The following is a 9,067-nucleotide window of genomic DNA, read 5'->3' as shown; positions in this document are numbered from 1 at the left end:
GTGAATGTTTAACACAATGTAGCCTATTTATAAATGCACTAAGAGTACTTGATTACTTGTTATTTTAGTTAGTCAACAATGAAAAGGTAAATTACTGGTTATATTTACTGTGTCTCTATTCTAATTATTGTTCTACGCATCATCTTTCTTGTCCTCGAAACATCCAAGATGATAGCCAAGCTTTAATTTTCTGGTTCAGGCTAAATCAATGCACCATATTGTACATCCGGTAGGTTTGTCTTTTGTATGTCTGTTTACATTGTGTGTGTGTGTGTGTGTGTGTGTGTGTGTGTGTGTGTGTGTGTGTGTGTGTGTGTGTGTAAGAGAGTGTATGTGTGTTTGTGTGGGGGGGGGGGCATCACTTCCAATTGCATAAATTGCTAAATAACAATGTTCATTATAGGCCCTTTCTGATCTAACAGACGTTTGTTGAGTCAATAGAGTAGGCCTGTATATAAAGTAAAGAGCGTCCCAGAAGAGTAAGAGCTTGGCTCCTCTTATAAGAAATAGCCTAAAAAAAGGAAATACCATTTTGAGACAATAAGCTAAGCTTGCTAACTTTAAACACACGAGGGCAGCATATTGTTGTCATTGAAAGTATTGCATGGCTACTGCTGAAAAGTTTGAGTTAAGGCTGCAAATCTGTTCCTTTCCTGGTGTATTTTTTTTACCATCTATCTTAGGTAGGCCTACCTTATTATCAATCCATATCGATTATTAATAACTATCGAATGCTAAGTCTCCAACGCCAGAGAACACGACTCTCACGTGTATTACATTTTTTTCGCTCTGAGGCCTCTGATAGGCTACCACACGATGAACGCGGTTTCGACTACCCTGAGGGAGTTGAAACGTACGTTTAGCTATAACAAGCATTAACCCGTCGCAATTCTTGTGCGAAAAGCAGAAAACATAGCTTGTAATTACAATATGATGGCGATGAAGGTTGTATTCTATTGAAAACTAAAATCATTGCCTTTGTTTACAATTCCTTGAATTTCATTATCTAATTTTATTGTGAACTGAATACATTTAGAAGCTGATATGTAGGCCTACCTTAGGCCTGGTATTGATTGTGATAATCTATAGTTTATAAGCGTTTCATTACCATGTCCTTCAAGTGGCCTAAGCCTATCTGTTGTCCTCGCAATATAACGAATAATGGCCTGCTCTGCCATCATGCGTGAATTCGATACGTCATTTGACAGTGTGTTTGTGGCAGGGTTTATGTTCTATGCTGGAATGTCGATGGGAGCAGGGGAGGGCTTAAAGCTTTTTCGTCGGAAATAGGGCCTTTGCATCCTACCAGAAAATCCCAAGCTTTTGGCAATGCATTTTTGTGCTACTGATTGGACACTGGAGTAATGGCTAAAGCAAAGATCAAGCGTGGTAGGAGCACGAATAGCTGGATGTAGTTTTGCGTCAGAACTGGGAAGGAAGGTCCTCCCCCTGTGTTTGCAAGCTACTGCTTTTCTCTCCTTTCCCCCTCCCTCCCTCTCTTGCTTTTGGCATCCCCCATCCCCCACTCAGTGTCTGTGAACGCTTGTTTCTAACGCCGCTTGCAAGCCCGAAATCGTCAGACCAGAGCGAACCGGAGAAGGAAGCCGCCAGTTTTTACGTAAAAGAGGATAAATACACTGAAATATAACTAATCTAAATAGCCTGGAAACACATAAAGGAGTTAATAAATACATTATCATTCGTCTTGATTGGTAAGTCTGATGTCCTTGTTCACATATCATGCCGATTTCCCTCTCTCCTCGTTTCTGTTTTTTCAATTGTTCAAATCCGAGATTGCATGATTCGTGTAGGGAGGGGGATAGCGCTGATGGTCGTTTGTTATGAGAGGGCAAGTTAGGGGACGAATCAAGAAATCACCTATAGTTGCTATATAAATTGCATGTTCTGTTCTGATACACACTAATTGATCGTCCGTTAGTAATCCAGAGACAAGCAACGACTGATGCACAAAAGCCAACGATTATAAAACGTGACAGCGTCAGTGGAAGCTAGTGCGACGGAATTGTCTCCCGTGCCGACTTCTTTTCATACATCTTTAGCTAGCTACATTCCATGCAGCAGGCAAAGGCCAACCAGCCTTTCAAAATGGTGTCGGTAGTTTGTGCGCGTCTGACCATTTTAAAAAACCCTAGATTATCATTTATGCAGTTTACGGAACCAATGGGGGAATGCAGCTGTTCTCACGTTGTGAAAGTGTATTTATGCAAGTAAGAATCAGATGTCATTTTGGCCTACACGACTTATAATCTTTGGGGGAACTAAATCGAAAAAGATCATTGGTAGTTGAATATTCCAGTTGGACTATTCACACAGTTTTCAGTTCATTTAATGTGTATTTTGGTAGTGATGTTCAAAGCCGTCCTGACTCCATAAACCTCGAATAAAGCTACATTGTTTCAAATGGCTAAATGCATATTTTGTATTAATGCGAACATTTTAAGTTGATCTTTATGCCTGAAAACAGTAAATATCTAATAAATACACAACTCTTTAAAAAATAACATGGATAAATATGTTCTTTTATGTAAAAGCCTGGTGGTGTGAAAGAGGCAGGTAGGATGCCGGCCTGGTGTCAGTATTGTGCGTTCCGGGAACTGAGCATCAACGTGACATGTTTTCTCCTATCACTAGTAAATAAGGGACCATTTTATAGTAAATTAAAAAGTCGTCTTAAAAGAGAGGAGCACTCGGGGCCTGCTGCGTGGTCTGCAGAAATTGCTTGAAAACACGCGTCGTGTTTTTTTATTTGATTTACCATACGTAGACTGAGTGGCAGGTTGAACAATACCAATTGAAAACAGACTCAGCGCTATTTTCCAGCTCCTTACCCAATTGTTTGAGATCATACTTTTAGACCACAGTGACTTAAAAGCAACTGAAAACTCCATACTTCTGTTCATCCTGTTTTTTGTGATGTTTCTCATAATGGAAGCCTGTCTTATGTGATACTGATGTATTGACATGAATAAGACTGCATTAATTAGTAGGCCTGACCTGTAGTTTCATGTGTGACTTGGCTGAAAATGTCCCCACACCTGGAGCATCTCATTGGTCTGTGTGCAGGCATTGAAATACACAACCCTCCTCTCTCTTGCCTTTGTTCTGTCCAGCGTGTAGTTGAGAGAGAGCGAGAGAGAGAGATGTGGGAACACGTCTTCACCCTGTTTGTAAACTAGCCTTTGTCGTCCTTTGTCACGGCAGTGCCAAGAATTAAAATGAGGACACTAGGCGATGAGCAGCTCTGTGAGGTCTCAACAGTAATCCCATTCACTAACAGCAAGGAGTTATTTTTCCTCGGTCTCTCACTGCTCACAGAAATAGTTGGCTCTTGCAACACTGTCATTAGTAAAAGATCTGTTTGTTTGTTAACGTGTTATATGCATTAGTTTCAAGTGAGAGGTGTGTGGCAACAAGCACACTCACTGTAAGAGATTGAAGGTGAATTTCCTTGGGCAGATGTGTGTGTGTGTGTGTGTGTGTGTGTGTGTGTGTGTGTGTGTGTGTGTGTGTGTGTGTGTGTGTGTGTGTGCTTAACTGACTTCCTGCAGTATCCTCTTCAGTTGTCCCTATCCAACTTAATGGATGAAACTGCTCTGCTGTGGCATCACTGCTACTGATGAGTGTAATGGCATAGTGGACCCGTAGGCAGCCATGATAACATTACTTTCACCTCCGAGGGCTGGTGTGATTAGTGTTCACAAAGAACCAGAGAAGAAAAGACTAGAGGAATCTGTTAGAGATTCCCCCTCTCTTTCTGTCTTTGTGTGTGTGGATGTGCGTCTCTCTGTGAGTGCTTTTTGGCACTTACAATGATATGCTCTCCCCCAGGGTGTGTTGGTTTCCCCTGATAAACAGTAGCAGTGCATTGTGGGGGATTTGTCCCTAGTGGCTAAAAGGGAGCTTCAGCACCTTTATGGAGATGCAGCAGATGGCTTTGTTTGTTTGTCAGGCCACTCCAGGCTATATCATAGCTTGTCCCTGTTGTTTTATTTCTCTCTCTTCCTGTCTCTCTGTTACCTGAAATATGACTCATATGGCAGTACGATTGAGTTCACAAGAACACCTGGGACCAAACAATGAACTATATTGTGGGGGAAATTGTGTTTATTGTGGTTGATGATGCAATCAGTATTAATTTCAGTAAAGAGTAGTAATGAAGTACATGGTATACTCCGGATTCAGTGGTGTAGCTCTTAACAAGAAGCATCTCAAACTCTAGCTACACCTCATAGGCTCTTAATGTAAATTAAATAGGTTTCTAATGCAAACAGGTCTGGCAACCTTTTGTTCTGAATGGTGCTTTGTCGTGTTTCTCATATTCTCAGGCCGGATATACTTTCCTTACATTATTCCTAACCATTTCATGCTATGAAGACATACATAGCATCACATCAACTTTCTCTCTCAGTCACAGCCTTCAAAGAGGTGCCCAGTGGCTGTGATGTCTTGATGGCCCTTAGGTTGACCCTCTGTGGCCATTAGGGAGTCTTACCCGTCATTGGATCATCACACACAGTTTTTTTCCCCCAGTCTCAGTTGGTAATTTATCATGGGGTCCCTCTTAGGTTTGAAAGGGAAGAATTTTAGAACCTCCCGAGCCAAGGAGAGTGTCTTAGAAACCTAAATCATACAGCCACATTACACCGACACAAATGTCGTCATCAGTACAGTGCGCACAGACTGTGCACACGGCACCAACATTTCCATGCGTACTTGTGCGTATTGACTGCGCATGTGCATGCAAGCACTTGCTCAGGGTCAAGATTTATTTACACTATATATTCATTTAGCAGCTGCGTTTATGCAAAGAGACTTGCAGTACAGATGGACATTTTCATTAGTACATTTGCTCCCTGAGAATAAAACTAAAAAAAAATAAAAAAATGAGATCTGTTTATTTCATGCTTCAGCGAATCATAGCTGATTAGAGTACCAGCATTTGTATTTTAAGGTAGGTAGCAATTGCTATTTAGATAAAGGGGTAAACGGTATGAAGGGGTATAGAAAACTATAAAAAATGACTTTGCTGTAGATTCACACAACGTAGAGATTTCATTTCAAGCACTGTGATTGAGCTTGTGGGCTCAGATGCATCGGCAACAGCAGAAACACCAATGGGCACGTCCGTGTCCACATTGCGCAAAGCCGTGCCTCCAGCAGTATACCTGCCACTTCAGTGTGTCTCATGTCACATTCAGACATTGTGCATATGTCTGTGTGTGTTCCATGTTTCAGCTCTGCCACACTGGGTGTGTGTGTGTTCATGCATTTGTCTGTGTCGGTTAGGATGTGCACATCAGTTGCGAAATATACACATATGTGTCTGAGAAAATCACTTTCTCAAACTCATGAGCGATTGCTTAGTGATTCTCTCTTGGTCTCTCTTGTCAATGCACTCTATTGAGTGTGTCTGTCTGCTCCAAGCAGATGAAGCTCTGAAAAGTCGCAAGTTCTTCTTGCTGCACTTCTGGGGTGCGTTTTGAAGAATAACGACGGAAGTCCTACTGAACGATGGTGGTATGCTGGAGCGTGGGCTGAGATACCAACCTACTCACGACTGTGTCTCAAAATCGTAGTAGTTGCGTCGCAAATAGCCACTTACGTCAGTCAAGCCACCATAGCCCCAACAACGTTTTTAATGACATAATGCAGAATGTAGAGGGTGAAAATGAGTCGCATGCACTAGAGCAGCTGATGGAGCGGTCTCATACTTAATCATTTTTGGAGGATGGAGAACTAACTCATAATCAAACCCCATGCACTTAAAACGTTGACAATAAGAAATATCCAGGAACGACACTTCTAACAACTTGTCTCGAGCAGTCGTTCCAACCACCAAACTTTGCGACCATGTTTGCAATCGACGACGGTTATAACAACCAAGAATGATACATCAATGCCTTGATGTATCCCTCAGTCTTGACAATCTCTGGCAATGTGACCATCCTCTCCACATCCATAGCAGACAAAGCCTTCATTACCTTCCCCCACTACATGGGCAGTGTCTCCCAATGTGACCATTTTCTCCACATGCATAGCAAATGAAAACGCCCCACTAGATTGCTTCTCCTGAAGCTTTTAGCTCTGTGTTGATAATTAGCAGAACTAGAAGATTCCAGGACTCTTTGTCTCCTGTTTTGTCCGTTATCAAACGTATGGACTGGGGTTTTACAGTTCACAGTTGTCTTTTCATTGGTCATGAGTCAACATGCAAAGTAAGAGCTTGACACAGAGATGGCGTACTGTGGGCAATGAATACAGACTTGAATGCAGGATCTTGTTGTGTTGTATTTGCCACTCCAATTGCTCTAGAATATAGGGCACAATTGTAGGACGCGATCCCAGGACACGCACACCTCCCGCTTATTGGCGAATAAAGACAAGAAGTAAATCTAAAACGAAACAATCCCTGTCCTTAAAACTCTAAATGTGTGTAAACTCTAAAACTTTAAATGTGTGGATTTCCTGGAACAAAAGCAGAAGGTTAGCAGAATACTCACCTTCTCCTCTTTGTTCTTTCAAAAACCACACGCTGGGCGGCTCGACGTTTATTTTCTTGTAGTTGATGCAGTAATCAGTATTTATTCCAGTAAAGAGTGTTAATGAAGCACATGGAACATACTCCAGATTCAGCGGTGTAGGTCTGAACAACAAGCATTTCAAACTGTAGCCATATATACTGTTTAAGACACCTATTAGGCTCTTAATGTAAATGAACTAATCATCTAATGCAAATAACAGGCCTGGCAACCTTTTGTTGTTCTATATGTAAGTTTCTATGACCCTTTTTTCCAATAGCCTACCTCCATTACCATACTACAATTGGTGGGTGTTGCTTACGCTTCAGTTTACTTCCTGACCCCAGGTGTCTCAGCGATGCCAGTGTTACCATGATAGGATTACCATTTGGAAGATTATAGTGACCACGTTTGGTGGTCACAGCGGCTGCTTTGTCATGTTTCTCAAATGCTCGTGCAGGATATACTGTAATTCCAATTTTGTCAGAAGGGCATCCTGTCTTATCAGATGTCACTTCAGCGAGAAAGTTTGTAACCCGTAAATTACAGTGTCATAATTTGAATGGAAATAGTTTTTCACCCAGAATATATACCGGGTTGCCTTACAGTTTAGCTAAGGAACCCTTCAGTCAAATTGGTAGGTCTTTAAATGAATCCGCAGAAAAGGAAGCATTTGTAAGGTGGAGTGACTAGTATTTTTTTATGTCAGCCAAAGAGGTGAGACAACATCTGAATAAAGACACTATTAAGTCAGTTTTTGTCTTGGATGATGGGAGGTCTGTCTCATTCATAATAGATGAGCTCTCATCTTAAATATGGTGCTTAATTTGGCGCTAGACCATGACGGGATCTGCTTCAACAGAATGGAGGAATTTCAAATAGGCACCGCTTCCCACAAATGCAATGAGGGAAGTTAATCTCTGAATCTTCAGTGTAGCAAAGTGCTGTAATAACATTGGAATGGAAGGCTGTCAGAGAAGTAGGATATATGGCCCACATGTCTGAGTGAGGGAGGGGAGTGTGGGCAGTCTGTGTCAGTGTGACATAAAACTACATGGCACCTGCTACACCAAGGGTCATGGGTTCAACCTCAGGTGTCATAATGCTAATGCTAATAAACATGAGCCATGCATAACCAAAAACATATTTAAAACATAATTTGGCAAAATCATTTTTCTAATTTCATAACTTGAGCAATATTCTAAGCGCAAACATGGGTGGGTCAGTGCAATGCTGGGTTGTGTCTATGCACAGACTTCTGAAATGTGTTGTTTACTCTATTGTAGAACCATTACTGAGCTCCGTGTGAATGTGAATAAGGTATGGTTGGATCATTGGGATTGGCCGATTAAGAATGACTTCATTGCGCCCTGCTTTGCGTCAATGAAATGAGCAAATATAGGTGTACCCGCCTATTTTCACAGCAGATGCATTTCATATGCACAAAGCCTGTTCGCAGTGCTCCTTGCCCTATGAAATTAGGGCCCCTTGTCAGCCGTGTATAACAGCTAGCACCTGTCCACTCTGCATATGAAGACAGGGTTCTTAACAGAGCTGCAAACAGATACTAAATAGTGATTAGGTGGGGGAAGTGGTTAGCACAGTAGAGCTAAGATACACATGAGCTCCAGTGTCACATACAGTCACACTGTCATGCCAGGCCACACACCATGGCTGTATTTTTGGAGTGCGTGTGCATGCAGCTATGATTTGATATGTGTCTGGAATAAGTGTCTAGCCTAACAGTCTCCTGCTTTGTTTGATGTGCTCATGTGATCGCCAAGGAGCAAATTAGGCATAATGGGGTCAGTGTGATCCAACAGATGCAGATTCCTCAAATCACGGCTGTTATTTCTGACACCATATAAACTTACACACACACACACACACACATCAGAGGCTAACCATGTGTGCATACGATTAGATGTTAAGTTTCTTTACACATGCCTCTGTTGTGTGTCTTTGTTTACAGCACTAGCGTTAGCTTAGCGTTGGTGTTGTGCTTAATGAGCATACTGAGTTATGTAATGCTAACATATAGCGGGGGCTAGCTGGGGACCTGGGCAAACAGATGCTGTGTAGGGAGGATGGGAGGCTTCTATTGTGTAATTCCTGTTAAGATTTGAGAGGGGGGGGGGGGGGCGGGGAGTTCTGTGCCCATTCAGTTCACTCACTGTTATATACACAGACTTCGGCCCCCTGCTGGAGAAGCCTGCCTTTGAGCTTAGGAAGTGGGTGGCGGTGGGCTGAGTTTGCATGATCAGCATTGTGTTAATGGATCCTGTAGCATAGCCACCAGCTGCCATCAGGGTCATTTCCTCTGGGCCTAAACCCTTGACCGCAAAGAGGGTGACAAGTTTAAAAATACAGAATATATGGTCAAAGGTGATCGGTGGCAGGTGAAGTGTGTGTGTGTGTGTGTGTGTGTGTGTGTGTGTGTGTGTGTGTGTGTGTGTGTGTGTGTGTGTGTGTGTGTGTGTGTGTGTGTGTGTGTGGGTTATCTGTCTTATCACGTTTGCCAGATGTGC

At 42.3% G+C, this 9,067-nt stretch overlaps 1 protein-coding gene across 3 annotated transcripts in view; it reads left to right on the top strand.

The window, feature by feature from the left end:
- Positions 1-1,452: 1,452 nt before the first annotated feature.
- Positions 1,453-9,067, top strand: part of fam168a (family with sequence similarity 168 member A) — a 37,653-nt gene continuing 30,038 nt past the window's right edge. The window contains exon 1 of one of the 3 annotated variants that reach the window (XM_012824088.3): positions 1,453-1,712. The gene's annotated coding sequence lies outside the window, so the exon portion shown is untranslated. The remainder of the gene's footprint in view (positions 1,713-9,067) is intronic. The other 2 variants (XM_031573705.2, XM_031573706.2) reach the window with 2 other exon arrangements.

This window comes from Clupea harengus, chromosome 9 (assembly GCF_900700415.2).
Source record: "Clupea harengus chromosome 9, Ch_v2.0.2, whole genome shotgun sequence".
Classification (NCBI taxonomy): domain Eukaryota; kingdom Metazoa; phylum Chordata; class Actinopteri; order Clupeiformes; family Clupeidae; genus Clupea; species Clupea harengus.
This window is presented reverse-complemented; position numbering and strand designations above follow the sequence as displayed.